At 47.6% G+C, this 20212-nt stretch overlaps 1 long non-coding RNA gene across 2 annotated transcripts in view; it reads left to right on the top strand.

Moving 5' to 3' along the window:
- LOC129388052 (uncharacterized) overlaps positions 1-20212 on the top strand; it is a 226920-nt gene that overhangs the window by 8695 nt on the left and 198013 nt on the right. For both annotated transcript variants that reach the window (XR_011890670.1, XR_011890669.1), the window contains exons 2-3: positions 2064-2129; positions 13030-13095. This is a non-coding gene — a long non-coding RNA (uncharacterized lncRNA). The remainder of the gene's footprint in view (positions 1-2063; positions 2130-13029; positions 13096-20212) is intronic.

Here is a 20212-nt window from a genome sequence, read left to right as displayed (position 1 = left end):
TCGGGCGAATTTCATTGATTACAAAACCATCCACTCACTATGCTAACCCTCAAATGCTTTGCCGTCCTCCAGTCACCGCACAACTTAGCGCTACGCAACATCAACATATGCTCGTTGCCTGCACCCTCCTTTGATGGCTCGCATGACCACGTTGTCCAAGAGGTACCGCTGCTACGGCTTTTGGAAGCGTGGACATACACTTGAAAGGTTACAAGTGCGTTAGCTTCACAAATTGTACCATTCACATGTAACCGTTCACATGTACCATTTATGACCGCTTCGACGGAACCTACCAACTCATCTCGCTGCCGCAGCAGAGTTGCGACAATTTCTGTGGCGTTTACAAAGTTGGGGCTTAATCGTTGCAGCAGTCTACTTCTCACCGGGAATCTTGCAGAACGACGTCACTAACTTCTTACTCCATAAGCTCCATGCTGTGTGCACTGGTTATCATTACTGGAGACTTTAAAGGGACACTAAAGTGAAAGATGATTTCTTCTGCATCAGTAAATTACCGGTTCTGCAACACCAAAAACACCACTCTTACAACCATAAGACATTTGGCAAGCCAGAAAAAGTGCAAGAACGAAATACGGGTGGCGACGCCTACTTAAGTTCCCGCACCTGGGGGCTGTAATGTCTTGGATTTTCATGTCATCTTGTAGGGCCTGCTGATAATATATAGCGGTACAGATTGACTACATTGTGTTCTAAAGGAACCAGATATTAAACATGGCAAGTTTCAGGAACCTTTATTCAGCCAACGCAGCCCAAATGCGAAAATATACTTTGGAATCCCCGACGTCATATGGACGTACCAGCGATGGGGCTTAAGCGCGAATTTCATATACTGATAGTTGGACTTTCATTTTCTCATCTAATAATCAAACTATGTTTTGAAATGACTGCCTGCAGGGTTCTCAAACAATGCATCATTAGTCTAAATTGATTTATTCCTCAGCATTAGTGTCCCTTTAACAAAAATGTGTGTCGATGTGAAAACGAGTGGCTTGGCGTGTTTATTGGTCACACTGTCTACTTCAGACAAGTGACACTGCCTCCTGTAGTCCCACTATTGACAGAACACCTGTTTGGATCTTGTGTTCGGAAAGGGCGTCGCATCCCGAGTGCACTACCTGCCATTGCCAACCTACTTCAGTGATCACAAGGCGGTTGTCAAGTGAACTATGTTCCGTTCATGTTCATGTGTGTCCGCATCATAATACTATATTTCATGCAATTCATTTCCCCACCTCAATAAATATCCCACTTACTCTTCTTCATCTGATTATTGCATTATTACACTTCTATGCACAATAGAGTGAGTGCCCCATCGCGCATGTGGCTTGCACTCCCAGGCTTGTCCACTGTGTGCTCAATAACAGCCACAACAGGCTGTCAAGCCCAGACCACTGCTCCATTCCTATCTTGATGTGTGGTGCTTTCCCCAGCGCCGTATAGTGACAGCTATCTGATCTGCTCAGTTTTCGATTTTGCAGAACACCAGCAATGCTGCACGAATCTGCAATGCAGTCCGTATATGGCCCTTCTCAACTACACACGCTGTCTACGAAAGCCGCTTCTCAATGCCAGCTTTGCGCCAAGCCTCCTTGTGGTCATCCAGTCCATCTCTTCATATAGCTCTGACTACACCGCGGCACATCTGCATATCAATCCTAAATCTGCTAGACTTACTTTCCATACCATTCCAAAGGGTTGCTATCGCACTCATTTCTTATACATCTATATAAAATTCTAGAAATTCTACATCGCAAAATTTTTTGAGGCGTGGTAGTCGTACCACGGTATGTAGACTGTTCATGGAACAATGCAAGTAACCAAGTTAAGGGAGTATTCAAATCAAACAAGTTTTCAGTTTTTCATGAAGATTATCACGGATTTCAACACAAAGGTCAACACTAATTTTTTTTGCAACTTCATATTCAGGACTGAGGGTCTTCGTTAGGTGTTTTGCAACTACTAAATGCCGTAGACTTCTGATGGTAGTTTCAGTCATTTGACTGTCGCTAACATGAACACTTGCAAATGTTCCTTTGTTCTAGGTGAAGAAGCATGGAGTCATCGGGGTACCCACTTTTTCAAAGAGAGCCACCAGGCAAACTTATCAGGCATGTAACAGCTCTCGTGCTTGTTCATTCTGTGTTACGTTGTATCAAAATGTGCTGCCATATTCAAATCAAAGACAAAGCAGCCTGGTACCAGAAAAATAGGCCTACTTGATTTCGGTAGGTGTCAACCAACCACAACTATACCGAACAATGGGGGACAATGATTCTACACTTCAAAGCCGGCCAATGCCAACTGTGCGCAGCCAATATAACCAAATACAAAGTTAGCTTGTTTGCCAATTTAACACAAAGTTAACTGCAAGACAGCAAGCGACACTAAGGTGAGCACAAGACCTCAGCGAATAAAAGCTAGTTAGACAAAATGCAGACCAGAGTAAAGGAAAAGAATGACCGATTTCCGGCAATGGATAACTGCACAGATGCCCTGTATGTAAAGCCGAGGCCAGAGAGATTGGTTGCATACGCCTTGTGCCCGCAAATGTCTGTAAACTGAGCATCCGCTCGACCTTTAGGATCCCGTTCTCACTGTGCACAGTTATTCGTATGAAGGTCGATCCCCCTATCAGCTCGGCTTCGTGGTGTCGCAACACACCAAATACCTGCCTACACAGACGCCCCTGCGGGAGGCCATGTTGGGTAGCTTCCCATTATTGTTTTTAGAACAGTCGTATAGAACCCAAAAAGGGAACAACCTTTGAACACTTGCCCAATAAATTTTCTCTTCTCCAATTTCGAAACCTGCACACTAAGTCACCCTTCCGCTGTATTGTTCATATGCAACCTCTGCCCTTCACAGACTAAGCACTTGAGTGGCACCAACTGCCTGTTGCATTTCGACTCCGTCCCTGGTAGCTTCAGACTTCCCCTAAAGAGAAGACACTTGATAGTTACAAATCTTTCACTTTCCATTCACTGTGTATAGCCTATACCGTTTCTTCCGGCGTGCCATCTAATTCTCATAAAGTATGCCTCTTAATCCGAAGAATTACTCTAGTCTTCCAGCTCACCTTCATTTGTTGACGTCGATTAGAACAGCCAATTGAGGCCACTGAAGACCCTCGTCACGAAGGCCCTTACCGCACGCCGCTTCTTGTGGCGATGTATTCGCTTGGTCCAAAAGACGATACTCCCGGCAGCCACAGCTTAGGCCTTGCAGCAGCTCCAAGGGGTCGGTAGTCAGGCTCGGAAATCCCAGGTTCAGACATGAGCAGTGAAATCTGCATCAATTCTCAAAGGGGAACGTTTGTCCGGAGGTTGCTGCGGACAGGTTGTCGTCATGTGAAATTGGGTTGTCGGCAGCATACTTTGAGGAATGACTGATATCACAGCTACCAATCTCACACTTTTCATTCACTTTGTATGCCCTATAGTTTCGTCCAGCGTGCCATCTAATTCTCCTAAAGGATGCCTCCTTAATCAGGAGAAGAATAAATAAATTCTTTTGCAGCTCACCTTCATTCGTCGACGTCGCTGAGAGCAGCCAATTGAGGCCACTGAAGACCCTCGTTACGAAGGCCCTTACTGCAACGCCGCTTTTCGTGGCGATGTATTCGCTTGGCCCAAAAGACGATGTGTCCGGCAGCCACAGCTTAGACCTAACTGCTGCTCCAAGAGGCGGGTAGTCGGGCTCGGATATCCCAGGTTCGGATATCCCAGGTTCGGACATGAGCAGTCAAATCTGCATCAATTCTCAAAGGGGAACGGTTCTCCGGAGGTTCCTGTGGACAGGTTGTCATCCCGTGAAATTGGGTTGTCGGCAGCATACACTGAGGAATGACTGATATTACAGATACCAATCTCTCACTTTCCGTTCACTTTGTATGCCCTATAGTTTCGTCCAGCGTGCCATCTAATTCTCCTAAAGGATGCCTCCTTAATCAGGAGAAGAATAAATTAAACTGTCTTGCAGCTCACCTTCACTCGTTGACGTCGATGAGAGCAGCCAATTCCGGCCACTGAAGACCCTCATCACAAAGGCCCTTACTTCCTTCCTCCTTCCGATGTATAATTCCTCGTCACAAAGGCCCTTACTTCCTTGCTGCACGCTTCGCAGCAAGGAAGCAGCTAGGGAGCTGCTAGTAGCTCGTAAGCGCCATACACCAAAAAAGGAGCAAGTGAACAGTTTGCCTTTGACTGGATGCAAGCAAGCGGAAAGAAGAGGAAGCATGGTGCATGTTAGTGTTTAACCACAGAGATATAGGAACTGGGTGACAGTTGGTAGAAACACCAAGAGAAAGCTAGTTACAGGCAGGCAAGAAACTAACAGCTTTTCAGAGGTACGCAGAATGTATAGATTTCGAGAGTGACACACGGCGAGCTAGTGGCAAGTTGTCGATCCAGTTATTTTTATGTCCAGGTTATTTCTGTTGAATAATCAGCAAGTCCACACGGTGATGCCGTTAAAGGGTGCAGTTGTTTGTGCATGCGATGTTGTGCTACCGCGCTCAGTTTGTGCTCCAATGAGAGACAGCACAGTATCAGCTGCTGCTGCTGTCGTTTCCACTGAACAGCCTTTCACAGTGTCCGTGGTCATCGAATGTGGTGTCTTCATGTTTGCTACACTATGCTTGTTAATTTAGTATGCCTATGTTTACCATGTATGTAGCGCTGCTCAAGCTTCCTTTGTGTAACTGTTGTCTAATTTGCTATCGCAATCAATGCTTCATCTTCCAGGAAAAACTGCAACTTTCTGTGATACTCACTAGTTATCTTAACTGCAAAATAATGAAAATTACCTTTCGCCATTCTTTTACTACATCTCTTATCTATACATCGAAATGCATCAGACACTATGACGTGACAGCGTGCTGGGCAAATGACATTTTAATACCTTTTATGTGCGCGTTCAACTCCACACACACACTCAAGTCTGCCTGGCAACACATGAACCACTGCACTGACGTACAAGGCAAACACAAGCGTACCTTCAGCGACACATTATGTGCACAAGCCTCTAATTGCACACTAAACAGTTTTGTGCTTTGCCCCTGGCTGAATATGCAATCATCCCTGCAACAATCGCATGACTGCAGCGGTCGTCGTACTCACGAGCAGCCACCGAAAAGCGCTACGACACAGCGCTCAAAATGACAGGCCACGCACTGTGGCAAACTTTAGTACCGTTAGTCTGTGGTTACATAAGTCTCACGCTCATGGTAATACCTCAAAGTGTGTGGTACACCCTATGATGGTGTCATCCATTTAGACATTGGCAAACCAATACCGCGCTCGCCTTTACAGTCGCGCTTGCGTGACATACATACCTGGCACATTTTACTTCGCGCATAGTCGTCGGTGAGCAAGTGTGTTCGCATTTATTGCTTTCACACTGCAACAAACATTTGTGGTCGTGCCCGTTGCTGCGCCCGCGGCAGTGCACTGCTTTAAGTTGTACCAGCTGCAGGGGCAGCTGCATGACTTCTGAGTACGCTACCTTAGGTTGTCCCTTAGGATGCAGTGAAAAGTGCATCTGCTCCAATAGCAGTGTGACGTATTGCAGTAGGAAATGCTACTAACCATGTCTTCACGAAACTACGCATCTTTCTTGGATTCGCTGTACCATGTTTAACATGAAATAACGCCTAACACTACAAATGTTGCGCACATAATGAATGCCCTGTGTTGTCACCCAGACTTCGCGTTTATTATCGCGCTACATGGCAGGCAGCCGTTATCGCTAGCTTATGCGTAACAACACTTCTATCTTCAGGCTTACATTTTACCTTACACAAAATGCACCGTCCCGGAATTTGTCTGTTTCGCACTTCCACCATTCTAACACGCATAACTGCCAGGGCACCAAATGGGTCGCAAATGCACGATCGAAATCGCCCGACATTCCAAGAGCTGCACTGTGTCTATCGCTCATAAATCATCTTTCATGGCAGTGCCCCCGCATCTTCATCACAGTCGCGGCATGAAGGACTTCTCTGTAGAACCTACCCATCTATGCCAGTGTTACCCCACTAATACTAGTCACAGTAGTAGCGGCCAGTTGGCCAGCATTTCTGCAGCGTAGCAGTGCATTCATTCCATGCTGCTTCATGCTGTTGTGTGACCCCACGTATCGACAAAACAGCCGCCGAAGATCTTCAGAGAAGCGCTAGTCGCACTGAAAAAAGGCGGGTTCACATACGTGCCCAAACGCAGGGACAAACATGCCTCTGGGCATGCGACGCACGCTGTAGCTCAGCTATGCGGGCACCAAGACGAGGGCCTGCAGAAAGACGATGCTCAGGCGAGGCGAAAAGCCCGACAGGATAAGCACATTGCTGTAGCCGTTAGGCTGCTGCAGCGCGGAAGCTCAAGCTGACGCGAATCGACAATGCCGGCAGGATGGTACAGTTCTCGAGGACAAAGCGGCGCGCACCATAAGTACCGTGAGCCGACTCAAGGTGACAGCACCAACAAGAACCCAGGCTACAAGAGCAGGAATTGCCAGCGCATCGTGGCTCACATGCCAGTACAGCAGTGCGAGATCAGAAACACAAGTGACAGTGGCGCTTGCCACAAGTGACCATGTCCTACCTACACGCACAGGTTGCGACGGCTACCGCGCATTTTGAAAGGCAGTTCTTCAATAAACCATTTGGATATACATGCAATGTTTGCGATCGTCTTTGGTTTATAGCTGAGCTTTCACCTATCCATGTTGCTGACATGCCCCTGATAGCTGCAGAGTTTCCAATCGAAGAGTTGCATTCCTTTCTTTTCTGCTCAACTATATGTGGCACACTACAACGGTGTATGATACCACCCTCTCCCAAATTGATGCTTACGTTTACCTGGCTATTCCTATTGGGTTAACTCTATTTGGTGAGCCAGCGTTTCATTGCTCCCCATCTACCATTAATGTAAGTTCAACTCCTTATGCAGGTCAGAGGACAGTATGGCGTCGTAGGACCTATCGCTAATTTTCCTGTCGAAGTCAATACTTTGGTTAAATCATTACCGCGCAACATTCACGAACACCATGTCGTGAATGTTCACATTAAAGAAAAGCTTCTCAACAAGTGACCATACCTCTCTGGCATGGTTGAAAAGTTTCATTTGAAACCCTGACTCGATGTGTCTGAGTAGGTACTTTGGTATCACTCTTGACGCACTTTCTTTAGACGGTCTTCCCAACAACAACGCATTTCAATTGCTTGAGGATTCTCCTCACAACTCTATCCCAGTGTCCCGACGTCCACATTCATGTTGATGCATGCGTGGCACTTAATGCATTCCAACTGTCCCTGGCGTGGGACGAAGAGCGCTACCAGGCCTTAGCTCCTGCTCAACACAAGCAGCCTCTCGGCATACTATATGACGAAGAAGCGGAAGGGTTGTCCTTCTTTCAGATGCACCATAGGATGCCCCAGTGTGTTAAACCAGAATGTCATCCCACATCCTTTATTTATGCCACCAGTGAGATACGTCGCAGAGACCGCCGAGGTGTCTCGTCTCGCAACATCTTGTCGTAGCAATGAAAGTGCTCCAATACGGAGTTGGTTGTGGCCTGGGCATCTTGTTTCTCGTCAACGACAACCCCGATAAAATCACACGCCAAACACTTGTAGATGAACGCTTCGTGCGAGATATCATTGACCAAGACATGGGCTTTACAAAGGGTGTTACCAATGCGGTCCACTATTAGCTTCACTACGATATGGCAGCTTGGCAAGTCGACTGTGTTGCTTACCCTGTCGGCGTCAGAGAGGCATTGGCCACGATTACTAACACCATATGAGCGGTTGTGCCATCAAGATCCAGGCCTACAAGTGCACGTGTTGGAAATGGCATCCATCTGCCAAGCACAGCTTGTCATCGGTGACCCCGTTGTGTGTGCCATTTATTTTAACAAGTTCCTATGCATCATCCTAAGCGTCCTGTGTAGCCGCACTCACTCGACTTTCAAACCTTGCTGTTTCATAGATTACTCAAAGTGCATTGAATTCAAGCACTTGCCCTTGGTGAAAGTTTCCTCGAACATGCCAGAAACGATCACCCTTGCAACAAACCTTCTGGCCCTTGATACCTCTCTTGCCGCGCCTGGGCACTCTAGTTCTCCAACACACCAAAACCATCTACGAGTGCAGCAACTGTCGCCATTTTGGTGCTCATTCCTGACCCACTTTAGTGCCGTGTGGCATATGGCACTAAAGGAACGCTTCTTGCAGATGCACGCCGCTCTAGAAGGCAGACTACGACAACATTGGCCGATTCCTCCATGACCATGCAGTCACTTCCCAGGAAAAATACATCTGCGTGTTTCACGCTGGCATGATGCACCCAATCTTATTTAACCAACGAACAGTGCAGCAAAAGTGCATCAACATATTCAATCCATAAGTAGCCTCCATGCTCGATTCGAACTTGGACCTCCAGATCTTAGACGCCTACTCGTGTGCTGCGTATGTCGTGAATAAGTCGTCGCGGAGTTATCAAACCTCCACAAAGATGTCTTAGGTATTTTGGTGGACACTTCAAAGAGACCTTACGGCCAGGAGCTTTGGTTACTCGGCGTTAAGATGCTCTAGGCTATTGAGACGAGTGGCCAAGAAGCTGCTTGGACATTCCTCTGACAGGATATATGCGTGACCAGTATATTTATCATCTACATTGCCACATGCCTTCCGGAAGAGCGATCGCACATTCCCAAAACGCGTGCACTGGAAGCAATTGGTCGCGATGCGACGTCCACGGATGTATGTAAATTGGCATCGTTGAGAGAATATGAAAACTCTCCAGACAATCTGCGAGCCATGTGCGTGACAGACTGTTGTTCATTACAATGTCCGCACCTGCCAACCAGCAGTACAGAAGTAAACCTGAAAACTAGCAGCCATTTGTTACCCCTCCTACAGTATCGACTTGTAACTCAACTATAAACGAGAAACGGTCCCACGGTTCCTTCCTTCCCGCCAGAAGTAGATATTTTGACTGGCAATGCTTTCAGCTTATGTACGCTGACAACATGGATGCCTTCCTGCTCAAAATGATCGAGTACGACAGTAAGTTCCACATCTGCCAGTTGCGTCACATCTGTCTCCAGATGTGCACAGATAAAGGCCGGGATAGAGAATTGCACACTGCAACTCAGCCATGCCACGTTCCTTTTTTTGACAAGTAAACAGACGCAGATTTGCTCAGAGCCCCTGTTAATAACTCTATGGCGGCAAGAGGTCATTGCACAGCCGTCTGCACGCATCAATACATCATGACTGGTGACACCTACAAGGAATTGAAATGACTCGCCAAAAAGAGGAACTGGTCGAAGTTGCTTGCGAAGTCATTCAACGCCTAAGGACATAGACTTTCGACCCACTGAAACCTTGCTGACTGGTATTGCCCGTTGTGGCAAGGCCTTTGTTCTGTGCCTTATTACGTATGTGTACAACTGCTGCACTAATACTGCCTGCACGTGCATACGTCGTGGGCGCCTCTACAGGCAAGGCTGAGGTAGCGATAGGTGGACTCACTGTGCACACCGATCTCAAGCTCGCTATGTGTGCTGATGGGGGTTTGCGAGACAGAGATCTAAACCCCTTCCGTACAGCATTCACTGTCAAGTGCGTCATTGAGGATGAATGCAACATGATGAGCAGTAACACTCTCGCACGTGTCGACGACCGCCTGCGACAGATCACAGGCAATTGACGACCCGTTCGGTGGCTTGGGCTTCATCGTGTGTGGTTACTTGTGCCAGCTGCCCCACGTCCGCACCAGCGAGGTGTACAAACGCAGTAAAACACGCAACATCTTGGCTTTACAACTTGTGCAAGTTCTCCGCCCGAGCCACGCTGTATTCTCCGCCTCACCGTCAAAGATCCGCGAAAGTCGTGTGCTCGAAAAGATGTTGAGATGCATCAGGCGTGCTTTGTTTCCAAGTACAACGCAAAGTGCTGCCGTCCTCGAGATGTCAGTCTATTCTACTCCAACAAGGATGCCAGGGCTGTGATACACACTGGGGTTCGTGTGCCCAGGCCTCAACACACAGCGAGAAAGGCATGGATAACAGACATTGTCTATATCACTTCTATGCCAGAGTGCACAGAGCATTTACATACACGCAGAACACAAGATTACTTACAACACATAAGCCTAGGGCAGGCTTCGTGGTTCTATTCTAGTCATCCGTGTCTACGTGACAAAACTTGTTGTGGTGAGTGTGCGCCCTCCCCCGACTGATCACTAACTCACGTGCAGAACCACGGCGGTGTCCTCACGGTACTCCGAATGCCCGCAGCCGTTTCTAGTGGGGCTGCCACGCCCCAGCACCGGGAGCGAGAGCGAAGAAGACGCTCACCGCTTTGGGCTCGAGGAACGTGACAGGCCCGTTAGCGGCGAGCTCTGCTGGTTCCTGCCAGCGCAGCAGGGCCGGAAGCACTGGCGGCGGCCACGCGTACTGCAGCACTGTTCGGTTTCGGCGGCAGCTCTGCGGTGGGACCACAGGCACGGCCACCGGTGCAGGCCGCTAGCCGCCAGAATCGTTGCCTGGTCCCCGTGAGCCTCGGACGGTTGCCCGAACGGACCGTTAGCCACGTCTGCATGGGCTGCACGGCTGTGCGATCGTGTCAGACTGGTAGCCGTCTCAATTGCTTCTGGAACAGGCCCCACCAGGTCGTCGCCGTCACATGACTGTTCTGTCGAGCCGTCCAATTCCGAACCACAGCGTGCGCTCTCTCCTCGTGTGCCACCTGCCGCGCACCACCACGCACTCTTTTTCTTTGTCACGCTGCTGCCTTGCATTGTATTAATTCCAGTCCACTCGTCACAAAGGCGTACACTAAACACAACACCGTCCAAGACCTGGATGCTATTCACGAGCCTAATGAAGATGACACCATCATCGGATGTCGCAGTGATGCTGACTGCGTGGCACGTCGTACCATCCTTAGGAAAGTCGTACGTGCTTATTCTCAACATTTACGTGTCTGACGGCTTGGTTAATAGAGCAGTGGCTGATGTCAAGCACGTGCAGTACGCCAAAATGTGCAGCCGCAAAAGTCGTTACCTCCACTTTCACTCCCAAACAACTGGTATTGTTGCTCACCTCACGTTCCAAGTATATTTCTCAAGTCCCTTGTCCTTTCCTTTCCGTTTCCATCAAACTTCGCTCCGCCACTGTCACCTTGGAAAGAAAAAACGTGTCCGACCTGCCGTCGCAAGCTGTTCCCCATGATGCAAGCGACTGCCGTGACTATACATAAACCACAGGGCGGAACATAAAGCGAGGTAGTCTACAATTACCACAAGCACCATCCACTGAAACTCGTCTACGTAGCTTGAAGTCGAGGCACCACTGCCCATATGGAGTATAGTTAATGAACACAGAACATGACGGCACCTTCTACCACGGAAGAGAAAACCACTATCGGCCGTTGTCGGATGAATTTTATAGATTACAAAACCATCCACTCAGTACAATAATCACCGAATGCTCTGCCATCCTGCAGTCACCGCACACCTTAGCGTTATGCAACATCAACATACGCTCGTTGCCTGCACCCGCCTTTGATGTCTCGCATGACCACGTCATCCACGAGGTAACACTGCTACGGTTTTCGGAAGTGGGGACAGACACTGTCATCGACTTGACGGGTTGTAAGTGCGTTAGCCTACACACAAAATCGCAGAGTTTCTGGAGTTGCTTTTCATGACAGCTTTAACGGAACCTACTGACACAACTCGCTGCCCCAGTTGAGCTGTGACAATGTCTGTAGCGTTAAAAAATCAGGGCTTAATCGTTCCAGCAGTCTACTTCTCACCATGAACCTTGCCGAACGACGTCACTACCTTCCTGCTCCAAAACCTCCGCGCTTTGTGCACCGGTTGTCATTACTGGAGACTAACAAAAATATGCTTTGACGTGAAAATTAGTGGCTTCGCATGTTCTTTGGTCACACTGCCTACTGCAAACAAGTCACACTGCCTACTACACTGCTTACTGTAGTCACACTATAAACGTCACACTGCCTATTACAGACAAGAGCACCTGTTTGGATGTTTGAAAAGGATGTCGCATCCCGAATGCACTACCTACCAACCACAAGGCGTTTGTCGCTGTTCATGAGTCAACTGTGTTCCACTTACATTCACGTGTGTTCACATCATTATACTATATTTCATACAACTCATTTCCATACTTCAAAAAATATCCCACTTACTGTTCGTCATCTGGTTATTGCATTAGTACAATTCTAAGCACGGTCGTCGAATGGGCGCCCCCTTGCGCACATGGCCTGCGCTCCCAGTCCCGTCCGCTGTGTGCCCAATGGCGGCCACGCCAGGCTGTCAAGCCAAGACCACTGCTCCAGTCCTACCTACATGTGTGGTTTTCTTTTGTGCCGTATAGTCACAGCTATCTCATCTGCTCAGTTTTCTATATGCAGCGCACCAGCAATGCTGCACGGATCTGCAATGCAGTTCCTATATGGCCCTTCGCATCTGCACATGCTGTCCACGGGAGCCGCTTCTCAATGCCAGCTTTGCGCCAAGCCTCCTTGTGGTCATCCAGTCTATCTCTTCATATAGCTCTGACTACACCGCGGCACATCTGCATATCACTCCTGAATCTGCTAGACTTACTTTGCATACCATTCCAAAGGGTTGCTATCGCACTCATTTCTTATACATCTATATAAATTCTAGGAATTCTACTTCACAAAATTTTTTGAGGCGTGGTAGTTGTACCACGGTATGTAGACTGTTCATGGAACATTGCAAGTAACCAAATTAAGGGAGTATTCAAATCAAACAAGTTTTCAGTTTTTCATGAAGTTTATCACGGATTTCAACACAAAGGTCAACATTAATTTTTTTTGCAACTTCATATTAAGGACTGAGGGTCTTGGTTATGTGTTTTGCAACTGCTAAATGTCGTAGACTTCTGATGATAGTGTCGGTCATTTGACTGTGACTAACATGAACACTTGCAAATGTTCCTTTGTTCTAGGTGAAGACACATGGAGTCATCGGTGCACCCACTTTTTCAGAGAGAGCCACCAGGCAAGCTTGTCAGGCAAGTAACAGCTCTTGTGCTTCTTCACTGTGTGTTACATTGTTGTATCAAAGTGCACTGCCATACTCGAATCAATGTTCAGCCCAGTTCAAGGAAAAAAGGTGTACGTGATTTCCGTAGGTCTCAACCAATTACCACTAGGCCGAACAATGGGACATGAGGTTTCTATACTTCAAAGCCGGCCAATGCCAACTGTGCACAGCCAATATAACCAAATACAAAGTTAGCTTGTTTGCCAATTTAACACACAGTTAACTCTCATTCCCTGAAAGATAGCAAGTGACACTATGGTGAGCACAAGACTTGAGCGACTGAAAGCTAGTAAAAGGAAAGGCAAACCTGAGGACCGGAAAAAACGACCGATTTTCTGTCAACGGGTCACTGCAGGCATGCCATGGATGTGAAACCGAGGCTACAGGAATTCGTTGTGCTCGCCGTGGACACCCGAATGTCCATAAACTGAGCATCTGCTCAACCTTTACGTTCCCTTTTCACTGTACATGGCTAAGCCGCAGACAGTTTCTTCCGTGAGGGTCGATCCTCCATCAGTTCAGGTCTGTGGTGTCGCAACTCATCAAATGCCTGCCGATGCAGACGCCTCTGTGGGAGGCCATGTTGTGTAGGTAGGTTCCCATCATTGTTTTTAGAACACTCTTATAGAGCCCAAAAAAAGAACTTTTGAACACTTCCAGCAAATTTCCTCGTCCTCCATTTGGAAAACTGGACACTAGGTCAGCCTTCGGCTGTATGGTTCATATGCAACCTCTGCTCTTCACAGACTAAGCACTTGAGTGGCACCAATTGCCTGTTGCATTTCGTCTACGTCCCTGGTAAATTCAGAGTTCCTCTAACAAGAGGTACTCGACAGCTACCATTCTTTCACTTTCCATTCACTGTGTATGCCCTATACCATTTCTTCCAATGTGCCATCAATTTTCGTAAAGGGTGCCTCCTTAATCAGGAGAATAGATTAAATTGTCTTGCAGCTCACCTTCTGTCGTTGACGTCGATGAGAGCAGCCAGTTGAGGCCATCGAAGACCCTCGTCGTGAAGGCCCTTATTGCACACCCTTTTTATGGAGATGTATTCTTCGGCGGGCACAGAATAAAATATGCAGTGCAGGCACTGCTTCAGCCTAACTACTGCTTCAATAGGCGAGGAGTCAGCCTCGGAAATCCAATGTTAATATAAACGCACATATTTGCGTCAATCACCGAAGGCGCAGATTTTTCCTGAGGTATCTGTTGTCAGATTGTCCTTGTGGGAAATCAGCCTGCCTGCACCATACTTTGAGGAATGACTGAAGCTGCAGACGTGTTTCGATTGTGTACCAGTTTTTTTTACAACTGAAAAGGACACCACAGAAAAATATAGTTGGCGAAAATTATTCAGAAATGAACCTCTGAATCTACCGACGAGCACTGTGGTCATATTGGCACCTCTAAGCAGAAAAGATGTTCCGGAATTCATTGTGAATAGTCTGTAATGCCGTGCATAACTTCCTTGAGTTGTTCCAATGGACAGGATGGCCATTGACTTGATCTTATAAGAATGTGTTCGTTTTTACCATGTTCACTTTGTAAGGCTTAAAATTTTGGGCCTGCATTTTGAAAGCCAAAGAGAGCTGTTCTATAAGACCAGAACAGTTTTTCCATAACCCCTTGATGTCTCTCTCTGCACAGTGTATTAGTTATGCAGGCAATAGAGCTAACAATTCTACTCCATGAAGCGTTAGTCATTTCAGTCAGTGCTGCAACTCCTCACTTCGCAATCATGAACATTGTGGCAGTTCTGGTCGGTGTACGTTTGTTTGTGCATAAACAGTGAATACATAGGCAACACCACTGGCATTAGAAAAAAAAAGATACAGTTTCGCCGGAGGGGCAAAGCAATGAATGCGATAGTAACATATTGGAATGGTATACAAAGTAAAGCCAGCAGCTTCAGGAGCAATATGAATAGTGAACTCGAATTAATCTCAGCAGTCTTGGATTGAAGAAGAATCTCCTCCTTCCTGGAGGGAGCCCGTGAACACGAGCACGTGCAGCCAGGAGCTACCTGAACGGCACGGAATAAAAAGAATGCCTGAGGCATTGAACCTCCCTTCTTGTCAGTAAATCTTACGCCATCTTAGCGATAGTGGTGCGGAAGACCCGGGATCTACTACCGGAGACCACGGAAAGCTACGAGTGAACTGACCATAATGGAGAGGCTGCAATCGAAGTGGACGTCGAGACGATCACTGAACACCAGGCTCATCAACGAGGCAAGGGCTATTCTCAGCGATGAAACAGTCACCATAGATCAGCTCAACACTATTTACAGGCGTCTCAAGGTGAATAACGATGAGCTGAACAAGACCAACGAGGAGCTAGAGAGCCACATAGTTGATGAAGAGCTTGACCAAGAATGCAGCACCGTTGTGGAATACGAAGACAACACTACAAACGGCATGAGTGAGCTGCTTAGCAAGCGAGACCACGTTAAGTCATAAACACAGGAGCTCCGGACTTCATCGGCAGTCATTATTTGGAGCCAAGCTACCCAAGCTTACAATCGCCCCATTTGCTGTTGATTTGTGTTGATTGAACGACTTCTGGGGAAAATTGGAGCAGATGATTCACCGCAACGGAAGGCTCACAGCGACGGACAACTGCCTGAGGTTGATCCTAAGAGGCGACGCAGCCTCAGCTATTGTGGCACTGCCTAAAACAGAAGCTTGCTACAAGGACACCATCGATATACTGAAGAAACGCTTCGGCGACAGAGAGAGACTCAAACAGGAGTACTTCTCCAGGCTTCGTACTTTGCCTTCGGTCTGTTCAAGTGACCCGACAGCTCGTTGCAAGCTGTACGACCAGATCGTCATCAACATCTGCGGACCGGAGACCCTGGGGGTGAGCAAGGTGTCCTTTTCCACAATGTTGTGTGACCTGTTGCTCAGGGCTTTACCACATGCTATGGTGGTAGAGTACCACCAGTCTTGCGCCATTCGGGCGACAAGTGATAGCAGTAATGCAGCGTCTATCACGGAGCTGGAACGCCTATTAAATTTCCTGTCCATCGAATTGGAGAGCTTAGAGAAAAGCCAGTACGCGAATCCGGGAAGTGAGAATGCGCCGAATAAATCTCACCATTTTCGTGACTCGGAACTCACGTCTTAAGTTCTACACAACAACACAATGAAAGTACCTGAGAACTGTGTTTTGCAAGTCGAGTCAACATTCCACGGAAGACTGCACACTTCATCTCCCACTATTGCAAAAGAAGCAGGTTTTTTCCGGACACATGAGGTGCTTTCGATGCACGACTAAAGGTCACAGGGCGTGTGATTATAGACGCAAGGTTACCTGCTCTACCTGCGAAGAACGTCATGCGACAAGTGTGTGTGATCTGCAAAAAGTACGCCAGAAGACACGGTAAAACGGCAGAACGACTGCGAGAATACTAACAAAGAATCCAAGCACAAACACGACTGTGTGCGCATCTTTAGGGAAAGACCGGCGTACCATCGAGGATTCATCGACGAGCATCCTCCTGCAGACATTCCAAGCTTGGGCAGTAGCAGACGTCACCTGTCGATATATCAGAGGTGTCATAGATGGAAGCAGCCAGCGCACATTCGTTGCAGAACGGCTATCACGACAGCTGAAGTTGCAGTGTGTGGGCTCTACCATCATTGTGCTCAATACGTTTGCAAGCAACTCGAATCGAACAGTGGAGAAGCTGCATGTTGTGCAGCTCCGTCTGCGGATCCAGTTCTCAGATATGGAAGTTGCCTTGCAAGCGATAGAAATTCCACACATGTGCCAAGATATCAAGGCACGTACAACCAGCTCACTGCTCGTCACAGAATCCGTTGTCGAGGAAGCAGGCATAAGTGTTCTCATCGGTTCCAACCAAATGTGGAATGTGATCACAGGTGAAGTCGCTCGATGCGAGAACAATGAGACACTGATTCCTATCAACTCTAAGTTAGGGTGGATGTTTCAAGGCAACACCAACTGCATGGCATCAGATATAACAGCTTCGGTATGCGTACTGAAGATGAGTAAAAAATTCCTCTGCTCATTTTGGGAACTTGAGAGCATGCGAATATCAGATGCCATTGACAATGAGCAGGCTCAGTCCTGTACTGATGAAATTAAAAGAAACCATCACTTTTAGGGGCAGAAGATACGAAGTAATATTGCCCTGGAGGTCGAGCTCTCGGACAACAAGCTAGCCGCAATAACGAGACTTTTGAAACTTGTCTCTCGACTGTCGAGCAAGCAAGGACTTTTAGAGACGTATGACAACACCATACGGGAGTAATTGCGTACTGGACATACGGAGATTGTTGAAGGGACACCGCTGGATCCGACAAAGGTTTATTACATGCCGCACAGGAAAGTGATCCGAGAGCACGCACTAACCACAAAAGTCACAATAGTTTTCGACGCTTCGCACGCCAAAGGGTGCGCTTCTGAATAAATCAATGCCTCGAAAAGGGTGAAAACCTTGACCAGGATCTGGTGAAGGTACTATTACGCTTCAGAACGCACCATATAGCTCTGCTACCCGACATTGAGAAAGCATTCCTTCAAATCTCAATAGCAGAGGATAGAGATACCTTTCGATTCCTCTGCTTTGAAAAAAAAAAAAAGCACTGCGTTTCTGCGTTTCTCCGGAGAGGAGATTCAAGAGTGGAGGATGACGCGAGTGCCATTCGGAGCAACAAGCAGCCACTTCCTACTGACAGCAACTATACTCCATCACCAAAGAGTATGCCTTCAAGAAAAGCCAGTACCCTGAAATTCTCAGCGAGTCATTCTACGTAGATTATTTAGTGGTCTGAGCAGAGTCAGATGAAGCGCTTCAAATCTGCCGGGAAGCCAAAGAGATTATGCAGGAGGCAGGAATGACGCTAAGGAAATCGACGACCAACTCAGATTGTCTGATTACCGCATTGGAACACGAGGAACAGTCGGCAGGCAAAGAACTGGCTGCCCTCCACGAGACAAGCGTGAAGGTACTTGGAATCGCATGAAATCCGTCCACGGATACTTTCACTTTGTCTTTGAGGGGCCTTCTCGAATTTATGACAGAAAAAGATAATACCAAGCACTTCGTTCTTCAAGCAGCTTCACGGATATTCGACCCAACAGGATTTGTTGCGCCATTCACCATTGCCATCAAAATCTTCGAGAAATTGTGGACACATGGAATAGGCTGGGATGAGCAGCTACCTCAGGATCTGCAAAAAAAAAAAATGGCATGAATGGGGGGACCAACTACCAGTCTTGCAGAATATTTCCATACCACGTTATCTTGGCAGCGGAACCAAATCACCTTGAGTGCTACAGGCTCACATATTTTGCAACGCAAGCGCTTCGACATACAGTGCAGCGTTCTACATCGTACCGAGCTGCTCAACGAGGCCAGAGTTGATCGCAAAAGCACGTGTGGCACCTATCAATACAGCGACACTGCCATGGCTGGAGCTTCTAGGAGCCTTGATCAGAGCAAGGCTATTTAATTACGTCTCAAGTACCTCACTGACTTTTGAGATCCACGGTACAGTATGGTCAGATTCCACAATTACGTTCTCATGGCGTAAAAGGTGACGCAACGAAGTGGAAGCAATTTGTGTCGGAACAGAGAGAAAGAGATCAGGAAGAAAACCTATCCTTCTTTGTGTAAGTGTTGTCCAGGACAGGCAAATCCTGCTGACCTACTGACACGTGGAGCTTCAATGGATAAGTTATTGTATAACTGTACGTAGCTGCATGGACCAGACCGACTAGGCGAGTCAGAAGATAGATGGCCACTGCAACCCCCAAAACCTGTCAGCACCGACGATAGGATAATCTGTGAAATGACTGCCGTTCACGTTGCAATCTCCAGTGCGACGAAGTCAACATCGATTCTGGACATTGACAGCTACAGCAGAATCGAAAAGCTGCCCAGGGTCACGGCATGCATATTGAGATTTATCAAACACTGCCGATTCAAAAACAGAGCGCACACTGGTTTTCTAGCAGCTAACGAGATCACTGAAGCTGAAAAATATTGGATCAGACATGCACAGCAGCAAGCCTTCAGCGAAGATTTAAGTTCGGTTTCAACAGGTACAGCTGCAAAGACAACATCTCGCATCGAAGACCTCAACGCGTTCTTGGATGCCGACAGCATCCTGCGGGTGGGTGGGCACCTATTGCACTTTGATACATCTGTGGAGGTAAAACACCCAGTCATCCTCCTGCACAATCATCACTTTTCTACATCATTGACAATGCGAGCACACTACGAAATACTACACAAAAGCACGAGACACACCCTGTGACAGTTGCGAGAGCACTATTAGATCTGCCGGGCAAGAACATTAGTGAAGCCATACGTCCAGACGTTTCAGAATCGGCCCTGGCATATCCAGCTGCTCCTACAGCACGTCATGGCACAAGGCCAATGAACCCATTCGAAGTCACTGATGTTGGCTTCGCCAGACCACTAATTGTAGTGACTCAAGCCGGAGAAACAAAATGTTACATATTGCTCTTCGCATGTGCCACATCACGAGCAGTGCACCTGGAACTATCGTCCAGCATGACCTCAGAAGCATTCCTCATGTCCTTACAACGCTTTGTAATGCGAAGGGGTCTACCTCGCATGATTTATTCAGACAATGCAAGAACATTTAGGAAGACGTCAAAAGACAGAAGCTTTTCAAGTTGCTTTCCCAAGAGGCCGTAACAGCATACTTGAGCCAGAAGAGTATCACTTGGAAGTCTATTCGCAGCGCAATGTGGTGGGGCAGCTGGTGGGAGCGTCTGGTCAGTATGATCCAAGCTTCCACTGAGAAGGGTTCTCGGCAAAGCCCAACCTAACATTAAAGAACTCACGACTGCACTTACAGAAGTCGAAGCGGTCGGGAACTCGAGGCCTCTCGCCTCGAGTGGTGGCTCGACTTCAAACTACGTAGACGAGTTTCAGTGGATGGTGCTTGTGGTATTTGTAGATTACTTCGCTGTATGTTTTCATCCAGCGGTTTATGTATAGTGACCGCAGTCGCTTGCATCATGGGGAACAGCTTGCGACGGCAGGTCAGACACGTTTTTTTTCTTTCCAAGGTAACAGT

Source organism: Dermacentor andersoni, chromosome 10 (assembly GCF_023375885.2).
Source record: "Dermacentor andersoni chromosome 10, qqDerAnde1_hic_scaffold, whole genome shotgun sequence".
In the NCBI taxonomy this organism is placed as follows: domain Eukaryota; kingdom Metazoa; phylum Arthropoda; class Arachnida; order Ixodida; family Ixodidae; genus Dermacentor; species Dermacentor andersoni.
This window is presented reverse-complemented; position numbering and strand designations above follow the sequence as displayed.